Here is a 21,354-nt window from a genome sequence, read left to right as displayed (position 1 = left end):
AGAGAGCTGAGGCACTTAGAGGTTAAACATCATGCCTACTTTATCCAGATACTGATTGGCAAAGCAATGACATTAATTGTATTGTCAGGCTTTAGAATCTTCATTCTTAACCACTGTACAATCCAGACATAGGAACGAATGATCTAACAAGAAGGCTATACACATATGAAAATATTAAACACGAACATAAGTTGGTTTGACTTAGAAACTGATTCACACAGAAAGCACCTCATACTCTGTGCCAAGCCCAGTGCTAAGCACCAAGTGCACAAGGATAAAAATATGGTCTCATTTCTCAGGAAGAGAGGCAGATAATAGAAGCTTACTGAGTAGTTACTATGTGCTGGGCACTGTTCTATGTACTTCACATGTGTGAATTTCCTTCATCTTTACAAAACCCCTTTGAGGGCAGCACTATTATTATCAAACCTAGTCGAGATGGATGAGAAACAGAGGGAGGTTAAGCTACTTACAAGAGCCACCATCTAAACACAAGCAGCCTAGCTCCAGAGCTCATGCTCTTATCCACGCCACTCCACTGCCTCTTCAGTTAACAACCACGCGTGGCTCTCACAAGATGTGATTTGGGCTAGGAGAGAGAAAGAAAAACACATGTCCCAGAAATGCAGACAGGAAATTATTTTGCCTGACAGAGGATTTCAATAAGCCTCTTTGGAGCAGGTGACATACGAACTGGACCTTCAAGACATGATAATAGGATAAATATCTGAGCAAACATACTACATGCAGACCAGCAAAACGTGTGTGTGTTTGCAAAGCCACCGCTACTAAAGCAAGCCCAGCACCACACCGTCTTCTGCTGCCGAGGCCCCTATTCCCAAGAAACAGGGCCATTCTGAGTAGAACTGTGGCCTGGATTCCTGGGTCAGTTTTCCCACTTGGTTCAAACTCTGAGATTCAGTCAGCCTCACAGCATCCCTAAGAATTCCCTACTTTTGCTCTCCCTTCCAGACAACAGATAATGTTTCTGGAAGAAGATGCACTGGATCTCTTTGGTGTAGCTGAGGCCAGACCCTCCAGAGTTGGCAAAGGAGGCTAGAACTGCCACCTGCACGACGGGACAGCTGGACCTCAGTGCCCCAATTTTTTCCACATATGAAGATACTCTCTCTTTGGGTAACTGCAGAGCTTCCAAGTTCAGTTTTATTAAACATGATGCACAGATTTCCTTAGAGTTCATTCAACCCAAACCTGCTGGCAACATCCTCTCCTATGACATTCAGCTTCCCTGAGGATTACCGGGTACTACCGCAAGAACCCATGTGAATAGGGACAACTGAGGGCCACAGCTGTGGCACCAGCATCCCATATGGGTGCTAGTTTGATTCCTGGCTGCTCCACTTCCAATCTAGCTCCCTGCTGATAGCCTGGGAAAGCAGTGGAAGATGGCCCAAGTGCTTGGGCCCCTGCATCTACATGGCAGACCCAGAAGACTTCTGGCTTCAGCCTGGCCCAGCTCCACTCGTTGTGGCCATTTGGGAAGCAGAACCAGTGGATGGAAGATCTCTCTGTCTCTCCCACTCTCCATCTGTAACTCTTCCTCTCAAATAAATAAATAAATCTTTTTTTAAAGAAAACAGGTCTAGTGAACGCCAACTTTCTTTGAGTATTCTTGGAGCAAACTGGAGATTATTTCTTCTATTCTAAATACCCTCTCTCAACCCCACATACTATGCAAGTTACTGCCTAATCCCTCTGTTTCTCTTAACAGCAAAATACTTCAAAAGATTTATCTAGGAGCAGGCATTTACCTAGTGGTTAAGACATCAGTTAAGATGCTGTGTCCCATATCAGAGTACCTGGATTTAACCCCCGGCTCCAGCTTTTGACTGCGGCAGTTATCACTCAAGCTATCGGGTTTTTGCCACCCATGTGGAAGACCTGGCTCAGCATAGCCCAGCCTAGTCCCAGCCACTGCAGGTAATTTGGGAGTGAACCAACAGATAGGAGTTTCTCTCTCGCTCACTCTCTCTCTGCCTCTCAAGTTGTAAAATAAAATAAAAATTTTAAAAATAAGTGCTACAGGGTCCAAGGCTTGGTCCTTTGACCCCTTTTCTTGTCCAACTATTCTCACTTCCTTGGTGATTTCATTCACAGCATACTTTAAATGTTATCTGGATGCCCATGACTCAAAAATGTTATCTCTAGCCCAGGCCACTCCTCTGAATGCCAGGCTTATATCTCAGAGTTTATTCAACATCTCCACTTAAATGTCTAATTGGCATCAGTATATTCAAAACTGAACTTCTGGTAGACTCCCAATCCTGTTCATCCCAGTCTTCACCATTGTGGTTATTAGCAAATCCATCTTTCCAGCTTCCCAGGCCCAAAACCTTGACATCACCTTTTTGTTCTTTAAGTTTTATTTATTTATTTGAAAGTCTAGTAGAGTTACAGATAGAGAGAGGGAGAGACAGACTGGGGGTGGGGGGTGGGGGAGAAAGAGAAATCTTCCAACCAATGGTTCACTCCCCAAATAGCCTTATGTCTGGAGCTGGGCCAACTCAAAACCAGGAGCTTCTTCCAGGTTTCCCATGCGGATGCAGGAGCCCAAGCACTTGGGCCATCCACTGTTTTCCCAGGCCATAAACAGAGAGCTGCACTGAAGAGGAGCAGCCGAGACTGGAACCAGCACCCATATGGGATGCCTGCACCACAGGCAGAGGTTTAGCCTACTATACCACAGCGCCCCCACTTCATCTTTTAAGACATGCTGTATTACACAACCCCAGGGGGCACTAGTCAACATTTCTGTCAATGCTACTGGTATTATGCTAAATGGCAGCTCTGCTTTCTTTGATTTCTCATCTCAGTTGGCTCTACCTTAAAAATATATCCAAAACCTAACAATTCCATTATTCCCACCCTGGCCCAAGCTTGTCCCTTTTTAATCTACAAAAGTGTATCAAAAAGTTAATAGAAAGTAGAATTAAAATATAACCTTATTTTGGTGTAAAATCTTTGAAATACATGCACATAAGTGCAGAGATTTCTTTAAAAATTAGAAACACTGCCATGTGATCCGGCAATCCTGCTACAGGGTATATACCCCAAAGAGATTAACTCAACATTATCAAAGAGATATCTGTCCCACCATATTTACTGCAACACTGTTCACAATACGCAGAATATGGATTCAACCAAGGTACCATCATCAGATGAATAGATAAAGAAAATATGGTATACATGCACAATGGAATATGAGTCAGCCATAAAAAGAAGGCAATTTTGTCAATCTGCAACAAAATGGAACTGGAGGACATTATGGTAAGTGAAATAAGGGAGACACAGACAAATCATATGTGGGAGCTAATAAGAAAGCTCAAATCTGAAAACAGAATGTTATCAGAGAAAAGGAGAGGTGGGAAGATAGAGGAACCTTGGATTTAAAAAATAGGGTTCAGCATTGTGGCATAGTGAGTGAAATTGCTGCCTAAGATGCTGGCATCCCATATGGGCACCGGTCCATGTCCTGGCTGCTCTACTCCCAACCCAGCTCCCTGCTAATGGCCTAGGAAAAGCAGTGGAAGATAGCCCAAGTGTTTGGGCCCCTGCCACCCACGTGAGAGACCTGGATGAAGCTCCTGCCTCCTGGCTTCAGCATGGCTCAGCCCCGGCTGTTGAGGCCATCTGGGGAGTGAACTAGTGGATAGAAGATCTCTCTTTGTAACTTTAACTTTCAAATAAACAAATAAACCTTGCAAAAATTAGGGGAAGCTGGTGTGGTTCAAGTGTATCATACTAATATGAAATGTTAGTAATAGTGGCATCTGCAGTACCCCATATGAAGAGTTAGATAGGCCTGGGCCTTATACCTGGCCAGGCCTTAAAGCCCACCTGATTATTATCAGGCCCCTTCTGTCAGTTTCTATTTGACTCTCAATGGGAAAACTTGCTCGCGGTTTAGACAGCACCTTTCTTAGGTCCTCTAATGACTCTGTCCTTTGTTTTAGACCCTGTGAGTTTAAACTGCTTGTTAGATTCATTTTCTCCAGACTTGAAACAGTGAAATTCTAAGTGGCCATGCACATGAAACCTCAGATGGAAGCAGTTTCTGCAAGCTGGCACTGAATCCCCCTCAAGAAGCCACCTCCTGCTGGAACCCTGTCTTGACTCCCATTCCCAACAGCACCCCTTTTCAGCATGAAGCAGCCAGAGCAGTTATCACCCAGTTTCCCTAACAGAAGTTAGGGACCATTCTTCTGGCGGGGGGGGGGGGGGGGGGGGGCGGGAATGTGAGGAGTCAAATGGGTTAATAGGCAATCAGTGGAAACTGGAGTGTGCAGAGCAGCTTGCTTTCCCCCAAGGGTTGTCTTTAGCAAGGTCAGAAGTGCCTGCCTGCCCACTCCTTGAAACTTCAGATTTTACCATAAGAATAGCAAGGGAGTGGCACTTCCATCCTCCTGAGCTCACAGTTTACTATAAACAAGTTATCTATACAACCTTACCATTGACTCGGTTTTATCTCAAGCAAGCCAAGGACAAAAGATTGCAAATCAGGTCTTTTATGAGTTTTGCCCCCACCTTGTAACTGAATGTTAAGTTTTTTTTTTTCTTCCCCAAACTTGTGCTTAAAAACACCAGTACCACCAGCCTCTCGAGGTTTTGCCTCTCTTGCAGTCCTCCAAGCCACTCTGGATGGAGATCTCAGACTCTAATAAATCTTGCTTTTAAACCTTTAATAATAGTGGAATCTGGGGCTAGGGTGTATGGAAACTCTTTGTACTACAATTTTTGTTTTGTAAATATAAAACTGCTCTGAAATTAAAAGTTTAGTTTTAGGGGCCAGCACTGTGGCACAGTAGGTTAATCCTCCGCCTGAGGCACCAGCATCCCATATGGGCGCCGGTTCTAGTCCCAGCTGCCCCTCTTCAAGTCCAGCTCTCTGCTATGGCCTGGGAAAGCAGTAGAAGATGGCCCAAGGACTTGGGTCCCTGCACCCACATGGGAGACCAGGAAAAAGCGCCTGGCTCCTGGCTTCGGATCGGCGCAGCTCTGGCTGTAGCAGGCCATTTTGGGGAGTGAACCAATGGAAGGAAGACCTTTCTCTGTCTCTCTCTCTCTCACTGTCTGTAACTCTAACTCTCAAATAAAATAAATAAAACCTTTTAAAAAAAGTTTCATTTTTAAAAGTTCATGGGAAATATATATTATGAAGAAATCATGCATATATTTCATATTTTTAAACTAAAAGAAACTCATCTTTTCCATTTTCCATAAACTTTTTGAAATACACTTGTACTATCCACAGAACAATCAGAGCAAGCTTTTTAAAATATAAGGAAAATCATATCATTTCTCTACTTCAAATTCTCCAACATTTGCCATCTAACACAGAATAAAAGTCAAAGTTCCAGGGCTGGTGCTGTGGTTTAGTAAGTTAAATTTTCGTCTACAGTACCAGCATCCCATATGGGCTCCAGTTCAAGTCCTGGCTGCTCCACATCCAATTCAGCTCCCTGCTAATGTGCCTGGGAAAGCAGCAGAAGATGATGCAAATGCTTGGGCCCCCGCACCCACATGGGAGACCGGGAAGAAGTTCTTGGCTCCTGGCTTTGGCCTGGCCCAGCCTCAACCATTGTGGCCAGTTGGGGAGTGAACAAGCAGATGGAAGATCTCTCTCTCACCTTCTCTCTCCCCTTCTATCTCTGCCTTTAAAATAAATAAATAAATCTTTAAAAAAAATTCAAAGTTCATACAGTGACTTATCAGATCTTTGCATTTTTTCTTCTTTTGCATTTATCCCTAAGAGATTATGTATTTTATTTATTTTTTAATCTCATTTATTACCTATTGCTTATACATAAGCTTTATGAGGTCAGATATTTGTCCTATTTCATTCACAGATAAAGCCTCAGCAGCACAATACCAGACACAAAGTATGTGCTTTCCATATGTCTGTAGGTAGAATGAAGTTGATTGGGAAAGGAAGAAATTTTGATACATGGGCCAGAATCATACCAAAACTCAATATGACAAGTTAAATAGCATTTGACTAGACAGCTAGAGCCAGACCAAGTCAAGTCCCAGGAGATGTTCAGTTCCTACTTCCAACTATTTGTTTTTCCATTGCTTTGACATTTTATTTGAGAAAGTCTGTCTTTTGCCTCCTAAGGAAAAAGAAATTGACTTATATGTAGTGAGGAGCGACCCCTAGTGGGAGCAACTCCCTCAAAGCAATGGGAGAGAAAATCTTAGAAACAGGCAGGGGCTTGAATTTGCAAAAATCACTGAGGGCTCAGGCAGCAACTCCAACGCTTCACTGGGAAAGTCCCAAACATAAACAGGAGGAAAAAAGATTCTACTCAAAGTACATGGGGCAAGTTAACTTGTTTTACCACTGAACCTCTTTGTATCTGACAATGAGAAAAAAGTTCCTTTAAAATTGAACATATGTACCTACCTCATAGAATTTTCAAAATCAGGTAGAGAATATAAGTGATGAACAAAAATAGACATGAAGCAATGAGAGATACTCTGAAATGATATAAATATCCTATTGTATTTTCTCAGTTAATTTTACTATCCATTGACGATTCTTGCTTGAAACAGTTATTATTTGTGGTAGCTGCCAATTGGTATGCTTTCTATTTCCATTATTCTTGATCAACTAACCAGAATTCTACTATAAACAATGACTTTTCCTTTCTTCCTCATTTATTGATTCAGCTATTTCTTTATATTAGTATAGACTCGCAGATTCTTCTTTTATTTGGGGGGGGGGGGTATGGTCCACTGCTATCATTATTTATTTTGTTGCCTAAATTGCCCCAGATCTCACTATCAGGAGTCCCTTCGAGCTGATTTCTGCATTCTTTTGAGCAGTCCAGTTATTCCACATGCATTTACTTACTCCTGGCAAGCTTATCTTATGTTTTCCCTGCCCCTGCTCCAGCCCTGGGATCCATCATTTCTCTAAGGAGCCCCAGTCACTTTTATTTGGAGAATGCCATTTTACAACCAAGACCTGAGTGCTAGGTGTGCTCCTTGGTATTGCTCCTAGGTCTTCTCAAGCAGACAGAGCTAGGAAGTACACGTCTACATATGCAAACGTCTGTGGTGATTCTGTATCTCTATGTGTCATACTGATACCTCTGATCACCACCAGGTTCATTCTAGTCTTCTTTCCTTATTTGTAACTCCTTTCCCCTGTCAGAGGAAAATCTGGCATTCTTTATTCACAATAATTTACTCAATACAAGAATAGACATAGATTCAGAACTGTTAACCCATACCCCATAGGAAACAAACACTAACACTAGAGTGTCTATGTAGTTGTTACCTTAGCTAATGTATTGTTTTCCAAAGTTACATAGTATTTTTGTCAGCTAGGAATTCCATAACAAACTATCACGAATGGTGGCTTAAACAATAGAAATTTCTTTCTCACAGTTCCGGAGGCTGGAAGTGCAAGGTCAGCAGTGCTGGTTTCTGGGGAGGACTCTCCTTGACTCGTAGATGACCACCTTCTTGCTATGTCCTCACATGGCCTTTTCCGTGTGCGTGTACTTCTGGCACTTTATCCTCTTACAAAGACACCAGTCCTATTGGATTAGGACCCCACCCCTATGACCTCATTTAACTTTAATCACCTCCCTAAAGGCCCTATCTCCAAATACAGTCATATTGGGGGTTAGAACTTCAATATATGAATGGGGGTGGGGCACAATTCAGTCCATAACACCTATGTTAGTTATTTTCTCCTAGCACTTGTTGCGGCTGTCATTCATTTATAATGCAGTAGAGTTCCTTTATTTCTATCTAAATTCCATTATGGGTCCCTTTGTTCGTGTTAATTTTTATAAAATAAAATGTTAACATGGTCCTAAAAATCTGAACAATGTACAAAAAGGTACACTCAGGAAGTCACTTGTCCATTATTTCTACCCCATTCCCATTTCTTCACCATCCTACTCTGTTCCCCATCCACCCCTGTGAATTACTAATCTCATCAGCCCACACAGGGCTTATTGGTTTTCTATGGCTCCTATAACAAAGTACCACAAACACCAGGCCTTAAAACACCACAGTTGAAGAGAAAAGCTGAAACACAATCACAGCTGAATTTTATTACAGATCTGAATGTCAGAAATCTGAAATAGGTCTCGGTGTCAGCAAGGCTGCTCTCCTCTTAGAGACTCCAGAAAACAATCGTTTCCTTTTTTTCTCTGGCCTCCCGGGGCTGCCTACATTCCTTGGTCCTTTCTTCCATCTTCTGGATGGCAGCACAGTATCTTCAAATCTCTATGACTGGTGCTTCCATCATCCCACATCCTTCCTCCGACCCTGGCCTTTCTGCCTCCCTCTAATAAGGACCCTTGGAATAACACTGGATCTACCTGGATCACCCAGGATATTCTCCCCTTCTCAAGATCTTGAACTTGATCACATACACAAGGTCATTTTTGTGATCTAAGATAACATATTCAGATTCTGGGAGCTTACACCTGGCCATCTTTGGGGATTTTTATTCCATCTACCAGACCCCTTTTAATTACAATGTTTAAGTTTTTAGAAAAACTCATTAACAGGTCATGTCACTCTCCTTCTAGAATTGTTAAATTCTCCAAGAATGAGTTCAACCTTTTCACCCTTATAAACTCTATTGCTTTCTTCCAATCCTTGAACTTGCCAAATCCTTTCTGGCTTCAGGGCATTTGCACTTACTATTTCCTCTGTCTAGAATATTCTTTTTTTTAAAAAAAAGATTTTATTTATTTGCTCAACAGGCTAATCCTCCAGCTTGCGGTGCCGGCACACCGGGTTCTAGTCCCGATTGGGGCACCGGATCCTGTCCCGGTTGCCCCTCTTCCAGGCCAGCTCTCTGCTGGGAGTGCAGTGGAGGATGGCCCAAGTGCTTGGCCCTGCACCCCATGGGAGACCAGGATAAGCACCTGGCTCCTGCCTTGGGATCAGCATGGTGCGCCGGCCGCAGCGCGCCAGCCGCGGCGGCCATTGGAGGGTGAACCAACGGCAAAAGGAAGACTTTTCTCTCTCTCTCTCTCTCTCTCTCTCTCTCTCTCTCTCTCTCTCTCTCTCCACTCTGCCTGTCAAAAAATTAAAGAAAAAAAGATTTTATTTATTTGAAAAACAGAGTTACAGAGAGAGGAGAGGCAGAGAGAGAGAGGTGTCTTTCACTCCCCAGATGCCCACAACGGCCGGAGCTGTGCCGATCCGAAGCCAGGAGCCAGGTTCCACTTCTTCCTGGTCTCTCACGCAAGTGCAGGGGCCCAAGTCCTTTGGCCATTTCTTCTGCTTTCCCAAGCCATAGCAGAGAGCTGGATCGGAAGAGGGGCAGCCGGGACTAGAACCGGTGCCCATATGGCATGCCAGCACTGTGCCACAGCACCTGCCCCTAACCTATTTATTTTTAACACTGATCACAGTCAGAGCACACGTTGTGGCTTGCAACTGGTTAAGCCACCACCTGCAACACAGGCATCCCATATGGGAGCAGGTTCAAGTTCCAACTGCTGCATTCCTGATCTAGCTCCCTGTTAATGTGCCTGGGAAAGCAGTAAAAGATGGCCCACCTCCTTGGACTTGGGCACCCGCGTGGGAGATCCAAAGAAGCTCCTGGCTCCTGGCTTCAGCCTGGCCCAGCCATGTGGCCATGTGGGGAGAGAAGCAGCAAATGGAAGATCTCTCTCTCTTTCTCTCTCTGTAACTCTGACTTTCAAATAAATAAATCTTTAAAAAAAAAATATTGATCACAGTCTATAATATAGTCTTATGTATTGGTTTACTTGTTAATTGACCTGTCTTTCCCACTAGAATGAAAAGTCCATGAGGGCAGAGAATATATAGCCTGCAATATCTCTAATATTTGTCATAGTGTCTGGTACATGGTAGGCACTTAATAAGTGCTGACAGTATAAATATATGATGCTTCAGTATGGGTGGACATGTAGAATAAAAATTTAGTTGGTCTAAATAGAATGAATAAAAATAAACAAAACAATCCCACATTATTTTAGGTACTGCTGATATAGACTTTCACAATTCCCGATACAATCCAAACAATGTCTCTTATGTAATATACTCACTCATTCAACAAGTAGTTATGGGATAGTTAAAACACATTCATTTAATCTTCATCAAAACTCTATGAGGTGGGACTGGTTGGTGCTGTGTGGTGGTGGGTTAAGCCGCTGCCTGCAGTGCCAGCATCCCATATGGGTGCAGGTTCAAGTCTCGGCTGCTCCACTTCCGATCCAGCTCCCTGCTAACACACCTGGGAAAAGCAGCAGCATGTTAGATGTTGTGATAGAGGTTTGCAAAAGGTGCCAACTGCAGCACTGGTGTAAGAGTGAAATCAAGGTAAGGAAACAGAGGCAGCTTCTAGGAGGAGGTGGAAGCTGAACGACACTGGAAGCATAAGTAGAATCATCTAGATGAATGCAACACCAACTAGCTAGCTATCCAGAGGGCTCACAGGACAGCATTTGCCTTGATGAATTTTCTTGGAGCTCGCAGGGGTTGGCCCTCACCTCAGCTTTGCAGGACAAGAAGTCCTGTAATGTAGATGCATCTGAAACTGGGAATACTGATAAATGCTAACAAAGCTCAGAAAGCGTGAGGTTTACAAATCAGAACATCAATTTGTTCATATAACTGTAAGTGGGCATTCCCTCCCCCATGGGCATGCCTATTGAGAGAGTCTGGAACTTTTTATTTTTTAAAATATTTATTTATTTATTTGAAAGTCAGAGTTACAGAGAGAGAGGAGAGGCAGAGAGAGAGAGAGAGAGAGAGAGAGAGAGAGAGAGGTCTTCCATCCGATGGTTCACTTCCCAATTGGCCGCAATGGCCGGAGCTGCACTGGTCTGAAGTCAGGAGCTTCATCAGGGTCTCCCACATGGGTACAGGGGCCCAAGGACTTGGGCCATCCTCTACTGCTTTCCCAGGCCACAGCAGAGAGCTGGATCGGAAGTGGAGCAGCCAGGTTTCGAACCAGTGCCCATTTGTGATGCCAGCGCTTCAGGCTGTGCCACAATGCCGGCCCCAGAACTTTTTCTTTAAAGGGCCAGACAGTAAATATTTTTGACTTTGTGGGTCATATGCAAGGGGGAGGGAAGAGGTCTTCAAAAAGTTTGTGAAAATGTATATTATGAAAACATCACGTGTGGATTTCAAAACATTTTTGCACCCAAATAAACCTTTTTTTTTTTTTTGACAGGCAGAGTGGACAGTGAGAGAGAGAAAGACAGAGAGAAAGGTCTTCCTTTGCCATTGGTTCACCCTCCAATGGCCGCCACGGCTGGTGCGCTGCAGCCAGCACACCGCGCCAAACCAAAGGCAGGAGCCAGGTGCTTTTCCTGGTCTCCCATGGGGTGCAGGGCCCAAGCACTTGGGCCATCCTCCACTGCACTTCCGGGCCATAGCAGAGAGCTGGCCTGGAAGAGGGGCAACCAGGACAGAATCCGGCGCCCCAACCGGGACTAGAACCCGGTGTGCCGACACTGTAAGGCAGAGGATTAGCCTGTTGAGCCACGGCGCCGGCCTCAGATAAACCTTTTAATTCTAACTTTTCCATGAATTATTTGAAGTACCCTCCTATAGTCTTACTACTCAATTCTGCCATTGTAGGAAAAAATTGTGATTGACAATACAAGTATGTAAGCAAATAAGTGTGACTGTCCTTGAAAGAACCTTGATTTACAAAAGCAGATAACAGGGCAGATTTGGCTCATAGGCCATAGTTTACTGACCCCTGGTCTAGAAGTTACATGATTCAAATGCTTAATGACATCAGCTGTTAGTAGCTGCCATGTTCATTAACACAGGAGATACACCTACCTCTGCTAGCAGATGGGGCCCAGCCGCATGCAGTCTCCTTTCTTTCCTGAACAGTGCTTAGGTGGACATTTCCGAAGTTTCTCTCTGTTCTTATACTCTAAAAAATTCCGCTCTGCTGGGAAGCCTTGGGTCTGAGAAAGCTCTACTTACCAGAAAAACCCCAAGGGAAATGCGAGCAGCATCTGTTTTACATCCTGCAGCTATTTCCCAGATAGCACCTGGATCCTTCGGTCACCTGCAGTGTGTGTGTGTTGGGGGGGACGGACATGTGTTCCCTCAAGGAAATTAAGTGACCAGTTTGACAATATGACTACTTTTAAGAGGCACTAGCATGTAACCTTCATGAAGAGAGATATTCTTTTTAAAATGAGAAATAATCTGGGGCCGGTGCTGTGGCGCAGCTGGTTAATGCCCTGGCCTGAAGCGCCGGCATCCCATATGGGCACCGGTTCAAGTCCCAGCTGCTCCTCTTCCGACCCAGCTCTCTGCTATGGCCTGGGAAAGCAGTGGAAGATGGCCCCAGTCCTTGGGCCTCTGCACCCGCGTGGGAGCCCCGGAAGAAGCTCCTGGCTCCTGGCTTCAGATCGGTGCGGCTTCAACTGTTGCAGCCAATTGGGGAGTAAACCAGCAGATGGAAGACCTCTCTCTCTCTCTCTCTCTCTCTCTCTCTCTCTCTCTGCCTCTCCTCTCTCTGTGTAACTCTTTCAAATCTTAAAAAATAAAATAAGATATAATTGTTCATTTTACAGTAGGATGTGTTCACTGTAGAAAACAATGCAAAAGTGAACACAAGCACTGCCCACCACCCAAGAATCACTACTGTTCACAGCTTACTATATATCCTTCCAGATCTTTTCCTAACTATATAATAAACACATGCACTGTCTACCAAAAGGAAATAAGACTGTAATTTCCAGTTAATGATCTCTAACATTCCATGATAATACATTTTTTATCTCATAGCTGTCCATATTTCAAATTTTCCCAAAAATATCCCATAAAGCCTGTTTGTTCACATCAGGATTCAATCTCAGATCCCATGTTGTGCCTTAAGTCTCTTTTCATTTAGAATAGTATCCTTTTTAGGGACAGGAACTTTATGTTCTGCTGTAGCTCCAATGCCTTTAACAGTTCTTGATACATAATAGTAACTCAATAAATATTTGTAGGATTAATTCATCAAAAACTCAGGTGCCAGGATGATTTATTCTAGAGTTTCTCTCATAGACCCATTTGCCTTTATATCCATTTTATAGCTAATAAAAATAAAAAGACCAGAGAAGTGAAGTGAATTCCCAAGGCCACACAGCAAGTACATGACAATTGCTTTCCATCTTATTATTATCTTATTATTATTTATCTTATATTATTAGTATCATTATTCTATTAAAATAGGAGTTGGAAAACTTTTCTGTGAAGGCCAGATAATTAACATTTTAGGTTTTATGAACCAAGGAACAAAAGCAAGGATATTAAATAGGCACTTCCATAATGAGAGAAAACAAAAAATTTCCACACAGCTGTCAAAATATAATAATTGACTATAAAGTTTTATAATATGGGTCTACAAATGAAAAGAATGGGCTACAAGAATAACATTTTGCTTCACTGGGTTGAAAGTTTGTGATCTCTATCATCAAACCGATCATAAATGTTCATCTGAAAAAAAAATTCTTAGTTGTCAATTGCATGTTGCTTATTTGTGATTTTGCCATTTCTTTAGAAGTTTGAGTGAAAGTAACATTCCTCTTACTTGACAGTTGCATTTGGATGCTGGCTTATTGAAGCCATATGATTTTAAAGTAGCAATGAGGAAACAGCTCTTCAGCCATTACACTGTCTTACTTCAGCTACTGAAGTACCTAACTACTGAGCATGTCTGTCTGTCATTTAGACTGACAGGAGGTAGACTGCATCATGACAGGCACTTTCATAATTAACCATTTGTTCAAATGCAATGGGGCTGACCAATTCAAAAATCAGCACAGGTGAGGATGGTGACTGTTTGACTTGTGTCAGGGCTGATCTTTTCCTCTCACAAATAAAAATGTGCTATTTAACAATACAGAAGAAAATATCCAATGAGATAAAAAAAAGAATACAGCATGGCTGCTTTAGGGGGCATAGGGAATGGGAAGGGAAGCCAGGGCTTTCTTTTTTTTTATTTTTTATTTTATTTTATTTTATTTTTTGACAGGCAGAGTGGACAGTGAGAAAGAGAGAGAGAGAGAGACAGAGAGAAAGGTCTTCCTTTGCCCTTGGTTCACCCTCCAATGGCCGCCGCGCTGATCCGAAGGCAGGAGCCAGGTGCTTCTCCTGGTCTCCCATGCGGTGCAGGGCCCAAGGACTTGGGCCATCCTCCACTGCACTCCAGGGCCATAGCAGAGAGCTGGCCTGCAAGAGGGGCAACCGGGACAGAATCCGGTGCCCCGACTGGGGACTAGAACCCAGTGTGCAGGTGCCGCAAGGCAGAGGATTAGCCTGTTGAGCCACGGCGCCGGCCCCAGGGCTTTCCTTTTTAAAAATTAAAAAAAAGGGGGGGGGGAGTCAAATGCCATGACTGCTTCAAGGATCTCTGGGTTGCTCGGTCACTTCCAGCTGCAGCCTGGACAGTGACAAGATAAGCCCTTCCGGGTCAGGCTTTGAGGATAACAAGTTCTTCTCAAGAGGTAAGTCTGAGTCCATGAAGCAGTACTTTAGAAAGCTGAAGCTACCCAAAGGTCATCTTGATGTATGTGAGGATTCCCATTTAGAGGGAAAAACCAGTGGAAAGATTTTCAGATGATGTTAATCCAGTTACCAAAGAAACAAGTGGACCAAGGGACCCAGAACCTACCTGACACAGAGACTGGGAACTAAAAGGACCCTGTGTTGATTTTTTAAGTCTGATATTCTTTAACTTCCATATCATTTACTGAATATGTACATCTCAATGAATTTATTCCTTTTTTCTATAATAAGTCATCTAATTTCCGTAACATTTAAAAATATATAGGATAGCTCTGGAAGAAAATTTGTTACCATACATTAAGAAATGAAAACTATTTTCACATTACCACAGATTAACCTGAACTTAAATGTACTGAGGTATATAAATGATGATCAAAGCAATAAACCTTCACTTCATCATCTTTCAGTTTAATTAGTGCTTATAGAATGCACACATAAATAATATTTAAATGGTAAAAGAGCAAATCTCATAAATTATTTGTATTTTTATTCATTTTTAAAGGTTTACTTATTTATTTGAAAAGCAGAGATACAGAGAGGCACAGGCAGAGAGAGAGAGAGAGAGAGAGAAAGAGAGAGAGAGAAAGTCTTCCATTCATCCACTGGTTCACTCCCCAGATGGCCGCAATGGCCAGAGCTGCACCAATCCAAAGCTGCACCGATCTGAAGCCAGGAGCCAGGAGCCTCTCCTGGGTCTCCCAAGCGGGTGCAGGGGTCCAAGGACTTGGGCCATCGTTTACTGCTTTCCCAGGCCATAGCAGAGAGCTGGATCAGAAGTAGAGCAGCCAGGACTTGAACCAGCACCTGTATGGGATGCTGGCACTGCAGGTGACAGCTTTACCCATTGTGCCACAGTGCCAGCCCCAGAACTATTTTTTTTTTAATTCTGTACATGCAGGGGCCAGTGTTGTGCAGCAGCAGGTTAAGCCTCTGCCTGCATTCCATATGGGTGCTGGTTTGAGACCTGGCTGCTCCACTTCCAATCCAGCTTCCTGCTAATGCTCCTGGGAAAGCAGCAGAAGATGGTCCAAGTGCTTGGACACCTGCACCCACGTGGGAGACCCAGATGAGGCTCCTATCTCCTAGCTTCAACCTGGCCCAATCTCAGCCATTGCAGCCATTTGGGGAATGAACCAGTAGATGAAAGATCTCTCTCTCTCCCTCATTCTGTAACTCTGCCTTTCAAATAAATAAAAAAATATTTTTTTAAAATTATATACATGCATAATTTTGATTAAAATAAAGAAAACCAGGGACACCTTAAGAGCCCTTCTAGAAAAAAAGCATCTTTAATGTTTTCCTTCATAACCAAACTCCATCAAGCTAGATTAAGTGTCCCCCTTCTCTACCCTGACACATCCTGGGCTTGATTCCCTGACAGCACTTAACACACTCCATGGTAATTATCTGTTTCTCTGTCTCCCTGAAGAAACCATGAGTTCCTCGCAAGGAAGAACCATGTATTATTTGTTTCAGTTCCTAATATTTTTTAAAGATTTATTCATTCATTTATTTATTTATTTATTTGAAAGGCAGAGCTACAGAGAGGCAGAGGCAGAGAGAGAGAGAGGTCTTCCATCAGATCCCCAGATGGCCACAACAGCCAGAGCTGCACTGATCCAAAGCCAGGAGCCAGGAGCCTCTTCCAGGTCTCCCACGGAGGTGCAGGGGCCCAATAACTTGGGCCATTTTCTACTGCCTTCCCAGGTCACAGCAGAGAGCTGGATGGGAAGTGGAGCAGCTGGGACTTGAATGGGTGCCCATATGGAATGGCAGTACTGCAGGCAGCAGCTTTACCTGCTATGCCACAACACCGACCCCTCAGTTTCTAATTTTTATAACACTAAAAAGGTATTAAGTGACATGAAGCTAGCTAAATCAAATACTACCAAAAATCAATGGGTTTGGCAAATTAACATTGCAATGAGATACCAACCAAAAGATAAAATAGTGTTGATAAGGATATGGAGAAACTGGGATCCTCATATGTCTACTGCTGGAAATAGAAATGGTGCAGCCACTTTGGAAAACCATCTGGAAGTTCCTAAAAAGTTAAACATACAGTTACTATTATGATCCAGCAATTCCACCCCTAGGTATGTACAGAAGAGAACCGAAAACACATGTCCACACAAAAATTTGTACATGAATGTTCACAGTATCCATAGTAATCCCAAAGTGGAAATAACCCAAATGTCCATCACTGATGAATGGAAAATTCAAAATGAGGTAGCCCCATCCAATGGAATATTATTCAGTCAGAAAAAGAAATGGAGAACTAATGCTACAGCACAGATGAACCTTGAAAATATCCCACTAACTCAAAGAAGCCAGTCATAAAAGACCACACATTCCATGAGTCCATTCTCACACAATGTCCAGAAAAAGCAGCTATCTGGAGACATAAGGCAGATAAGTGTTTTCTAGAGGATAAAGGAGAAAGGGGGACTTACCTGCAATCAGACTTAATGAAGTTTTGGAAGGTGGTAAAATATTCTAAAACTGGATCACTGACAGCAGTTCAACTCATGAATTTATTGAAGTAACTACACTTCAAATGAGTGAATTTTATAGCATGTAATGTATACAGCTGGAGGTGGGGATCCTTTAATCGATTACCTTATTCCATTTCTTTTTTTTTTTAAGATTTATTTATTTATTTGAAAGTTACACAGAGAGAAGAGAGGCAGAGAGAGATCTTCCAACTGCTGGTTCACTCCCCAAATGGCTGCAATGGCCGGAGCTGGGCCAATCCAAAGCCAGAAGCCAGGAGTTTCTTCCTGGTCTTCTACGTGGGTGCAGGGGCCCAAGGACTTAGGCCATCTTCTACTGCTTTCCCAGGCCATAGCAGAGAGCTGGATGGGAAGAGGAGCAGCTGGGTCTTGAACTGGCGCCCATATGGGATGCCAGCGCTTCAGGCCAGGGCGTTAGCCCGCTGCGTCACAGTGCCGGCCCCACGTTATTCCATTTCTAAATAGATTGACCCTAGGAAGGAATGTGGTCTAGCCTTTTCTGGGCCATCAGGGTCCACATCTCTCTCTTTCTCTTTCTCTCTTTCTCTCAGAAACTGTAAGCTTCTTGAGGTGTACAAGACAAGATGTATTTCTGGTGGGTGACCCAGTGTGCAGACTGGCTGCTCCTGGCCTCGGCCAGTGTGGATCCGAGTGTGTGTGGAGGGGAGAGGCGGCACTCCAAGGAAGAAACCACAGACTGGTAACAAATGCACTCCTTGGAACACTCAAGCCCTGTAGACAACCCACTTAAGCGTCCTATGATGGCATCTCTGTGAAAATGCTGAGTGACTGACTGGAGATATATATCCACGAAACGGGGCAACTTGGTCAGTGCTTACTGGGCATGGGTGCCCCGCCAGATCAGCTAAGAGCTACAAAGTCCACCCCCCAGCCCCGCTCCCACGGGGAGGCCCAGCGAAAGCCCATCTCTCCAAGGGCGGTGTGGGGAGCAACAGGATGTAAGGGCACCTCTCCGAGGGGCGGAAAGGCTCGGACAAAGTCCCTCCTTCTCGGCACTGCGAAAGAGGCAACCACTGCCACAATGTCAGGGTGACGTGTTACCTACCGGGGCCTCCAGGCGCCCGGGAAACTCACGCCGCTACGTCCGGGCTTCAGGTGCTTTAGCCGCTGGGGTCCCACCCTCTGGCCTGCGCAGAGCGAAAGCTGCGGTGCGGGTATCAAAGCAGCCAGAGCCGCTGGCACCGCCTCGCGGCCGCCTCCTAGCAGCCACCCCCGGCTCCTGCGCGTGACGCCCTGGTCACGTGGCAACCGCCCCCTCACGGATACGCCATTGTGCCGTAGCGCCCCCTAGTGACCTGAAGCAGGCAAAGCCGGCGCGGAGGGCAGGAGCCCAGCAGAGCCGAGCTAAACCGAGACTGACCGGACCGGGTAGGTCAGACTCACGGTCTTGGCTCTTGGCGCGGAAATGGTCGAGTGGCTGTCACCCGGGCGGACACTTTGGCAGCTGAACTTATGTGGGTGGAGGCCCAAGGCTTCCACCCTTTCCTCCCTTTTCTCCAGAGGAAAAAGAACCCCCACGAAGACAGAATAGCCCGACGATGATCTTGAACTCAGATCCCAATTCCCTTGCACACGAATGGAACAGAAGGCAGTTCTGTTTAAGGGGGTTTTATTGATATTCTTGAAAACACGCATTTGTAACAATGAGAATGTGCGTGACTATTACTTTTCTAAGCCTCAGTTTCCCCCCAGATTAATAAGGATAGTAATAAGGTGTTCGTGAGGATTATATAAAATAATCCGCCTAAAGGTTTTAGCAGACTGGTTAAAGCTAGCTGTTTAAATTGTTTCTCACGGGCGGCGCTGTGGCGTAGCGGGTAAAGCCGCTGCCTGCAGGGTCGGCATCCCATATGGCCACTGGTTCAAGTTCCAGCTGCTCCACTTCCCATCCAGCTCTCTGCTATGGCCTGGGAAAGCAGTGGAAGATGGCCCAAGTCACCCACTTGGGAGACTGGGAAGAGGCTCCTGGCTTAGGTTTGGCGCTGCTCTGGCTGTTGTGGCCATCTGGGAAGTGAACCAGTGGATGGAAGACGTCTCTCTGTGTGTAACTCTGACTTTCAAATAAATCTTTAAAAACTTTTTTAAAAATAAATTGTTTCTCAGCGTTTGGCAAATGCTAAAGAATAGGTGTCTTTTTTCCTCAGGCTTCAGGGAAATGAAAGGATTTGGACACTACAAAATAAATACATGCCTAAGGTGAATTACTCAAAAATGTATGCATATGAAAAGTAAAACCATTCTGCCTCATATATAGGCTGGGACACTGGGAGACAAAACCACACCTTAGTGTCATCTACTTAAATAGTACTTTGCCAGTCTACTGTCTTCATTTGCATTCCTTCTCCAGGCCTCTACTGTGCAGGCAAATCATTTTTCCATTGCAGAAATTTCCCCCAAAGACCCATCAACTCTTCAACCTCAAGCATCAATAGTTTGCACCCTAAAATTCTTTGAATTCCTCTCCTTAATATCCTCTTGCTGCTTCCACCAACCCTTTCCTGTAAGTAGCATGATCATTGCTCAACCTCCATGAAATCCCTATACCCAGAGACTCATCACCATGAATCAAACTTCCATTTTCTTTTTTTTTTAAAGATTTATTTACTTATTTGAAACCCACAGTTACAGAGAGGTAGCAGGCATAGAGACAGAGAGGTCTTCCATCCGTTGGTTCACTCCCCAAATGGCTGCAACAGCCAGAGCTGGCCCGATCTGAAGGCAGGAGCCAGGGGCCCAAGGACTCGGGCCATCTTCCATTGCTTTCCCAGGCCACAGCAGAGAGCTGGATCAGACGTGGAGCAGCTGGAACTCAAACCGGTGCGCATATGGGATGCTGGCCCTGCAGGCAGCGGCTTTACCTGCTACACCACAGCTCTGGCCCCAACTTCCATTTTCAAGAGATTCCAACCTTTCCTGTCTTCCTCCAGGCACTGTCAAAGCCTAGAGAGGTGGTGTTCTCCTTCACCGAGGTAAACAAGAAACTCGGCATTGTCATCAACAGGTGCATTAGTGACAGGCAAGAAACCAGCCTTTCACAGTGTTTGAAGTTGCCGCAGAGATTCCATGAAGGCTGAGCCATCACAAGCCCAGCTGGAGACCTGCAACTTGGAAAGGATGTGCTCCTCTCAGGCCTCCTGAACCTCTGGCTTGGGGCTCTCTGCCCACAGTGATGGGATACATAGATTTCCCATTGGTCGGAGCACTGATCTCTTTCCCAGAGCTCCCAGTCATTGAGAAGGACAACCCTACAGCCTACACACCACCCCTAGGAGAAACCATTCCCGACTCCATGGATTATAGGGCCCTTTTCTCTTCCCAATGTCCCCTGGCTCACCCCATCATGGCCTTCATCACACTTATTTCACTTCCATTGAGCTACTGCAAAAATGGAAAGCCTACTGCACCAAGGACATCTTCATTCTAATTGTGGAGTCAACCTATGATGTGGCTGGGGCCTAAATGATTTTTGTCTCCTTTACCCCACGCACCACACGCATCACCTTTCTAAGCCTAAATTCTCTCCATTCATTCAAATCTTTTTCTTCACCTAATTCACACAGATGTTAGAATAATGCCCCTCATTATTTTATTATTAGATACCTTTCCATCAATTCTCTTACTTTTTTTAGGTCATACTACAATTTATGATCAGTATTTGTCAGCCAGTAACAATACAAGTGTTTATAAACTAATGTTTATTACTTGTGGGTTTTGTGATATTTTAATTATTATTTATTTTCACTTTCACTTGAAAGGCAGAGAGACAGAGGGAGAGAGAGATCTTCTATCTGCTAGTTCACTCCCCAGATACTTGCAACAGCTAGGGCTGGGCCAGGCCAAAGCCAGGAGCTGGGAACTCAATCTGAGTCTCCCAGATGGCTGGCAATGACGAGTACTTGAGCCATCATCCGCTGCCTTCCTGCATGCACAGCAGGAAGTTGGATCAGAAGTGGAGCCAGGACTTAAGCCAAGGACTATGATATGGGATGCAGGTGTCCCAAGTGGCTCCTTAACTACTGCATCAAACACCTGCCCCTTGTAGGATTTTTTATTTTTTATTTATTTATTTTTTTGACAGGCAGAGTGGATAGTGAGAGAGAGACAGAGAGAAAGGTCTTCCTTTTTGCCGTTGGTTCACCCTCCAATGGCTGCTGCGGCCGGCGCATCGTGCTGATCCGAAGGCAGGAGCCAGGTGCTTCTCCTGGTCTCCCATACGGGTGCAGGGCTCAAGGTCTTGGGCCATCCTCCACTGCCTTCCTGGGCCATAGCA

The 21,354-nt window shown here is 44.5% G+C and overlaps 1 long non-coding RNA gene across 1 annotated transcript; it reads right to left on the bottom strand.

Moving 5' to 3' along the window:
• Positions 1 to 10,031: 10,031 nt before the first annotated feature.
• On the bottom strand, positions 10,032 to 18,226 carry LOC133753766 (uncharacterized). Its single transcript, XR_009865082.1, has 3 exons — positions 18,130 to 18,226; positions 16,487 to 16,594; positions 10,032 to 10,255 (listed from the first exon to the last, which is right to left on the bottom strand). It is a non-coding gene; the product is annotated as an uncharacterized LOC133753766 (long non-coding RNA).
• Positions 18,227 to 21,354: the final 3,128 nt, after the last annotated feature.

This window comes from Lepus europaeus, chromosome X (genome assembly GCF_033115175.1).
Source record: "Lepus europaeus isolate LE1 chromosome X, mLepTim1.pri, whole genome shotgun sequence".
NCBI lineage: Eukaryota > Metazoa > Chordata > Mammalia > Lagomorpha > Leporidae > Lepus > Lepus europaeus.
This window is presented reverse-complemented; position numbering and strand designations above follow the sequence as displayed.